The 938-nt window shown below is 51.3% G+C and overlaps 1 protein-coding gene across 1 annotated transcript in view; it reads right to left on the bottom strand.

The window, feature by feature from the left end:
• The window catches only part of LOC102770854 (HLA class II histocompatibility antigen, DQ beta 1 chain-like), a 15,920-nt gene that overhangs the window by 12,145 nt on the left and 2,837 nt on the right, over window positions 1–938 (bottom strand). The window lies entirely within an intron of this gene.

Consider the following 938-nt stretch of genomic DNA (forward strand, 5'->3'; position numbering starts at 1 on the left):
TAGATAGATAGGTAATAGATGGATGATAGATAGATAGGTAGCTATAGATAGATATCAAAATAATAATTAAATAGTTTAAAGTAAAATTTAAATAGACATTGTTATAGCAAGATCTCCAGGGTTTTGGTGGTTAGCTTAAGAGGCATCCCTGCACGTGTATGCATGCATATGAGCATAACCAATGGACACAGACAGGAGGGGTGGTGAGGGCATGTGCTGGGGTATGGGGTGGCTGGGGTAGAGGTCAATGGGGAAAAAAGGAGACTTACATAATACTTTAAGGAATAAATAATTTTTAAAAAAAAGAGCCAAAACACTTTGTCATGACTGTGATATATTGCAAGTATGGGTAGAGCTCTAGAGGCAGTGTGGAGACCCGAATCCCCCAGGTAGGTTAAGTTGGAGGTGGTCCAGCTACAAGCTCACAGCAGCGTGAAGGCAGGGGATGAGGTGCATAGGGACACATGACACAGGGACATGGGGACACAGGAGCACAGGGACACGGGACACGGGGATAGTCCCCTCAAAGTGAGGGACAAACAGACAAACACACCTGAGTGTGAGGCAGGAGGTGCAGAATGGGTGGAAGGAGGAGCTGAAGCCACTGCGCACTCTGCATGCCTCCAGACCTCTCGGAGATGTGGACAAGCTGAGGGGCCTGAGCCAGTGCCATCCCTGAATCCTCCCCCCTCCTCCACCTAACCTCCTCTCTTCCCCCCTCATTCCCACCCTCAGGCCCCCTACTTCCCCTCATTCCCACCCGAAGTGCCCCTATCTCCCCCTCATTCCCGCCCTCAGTCCCCCTATCTCCCTCATTCCCACCCTCAGTCCCCCTATCTCCCTCATTCCCACTCTCAGTCCCCCTCTCTCCCCTGAATCCCGACCTCAGTTCCCCTTTCTCCCCCTCATTCCTGCCCTCTCTCCCCATCTCTCTCCTC

The sequence above is a fragment of the Myotis davidii genome, unplaced genomic scaffold (genome assembly GCF_000327345.1).
Source record: "Myotis davidii unplaced genomic scaffold, ASM32734v1 scaffold1098, whole genome shotgun sequence".
NCBI lineage: Eukaryota > Metazoa > Chordata > Mammalia > Chiroptera > Vespertilionidae > Myotis > Myotis davidii.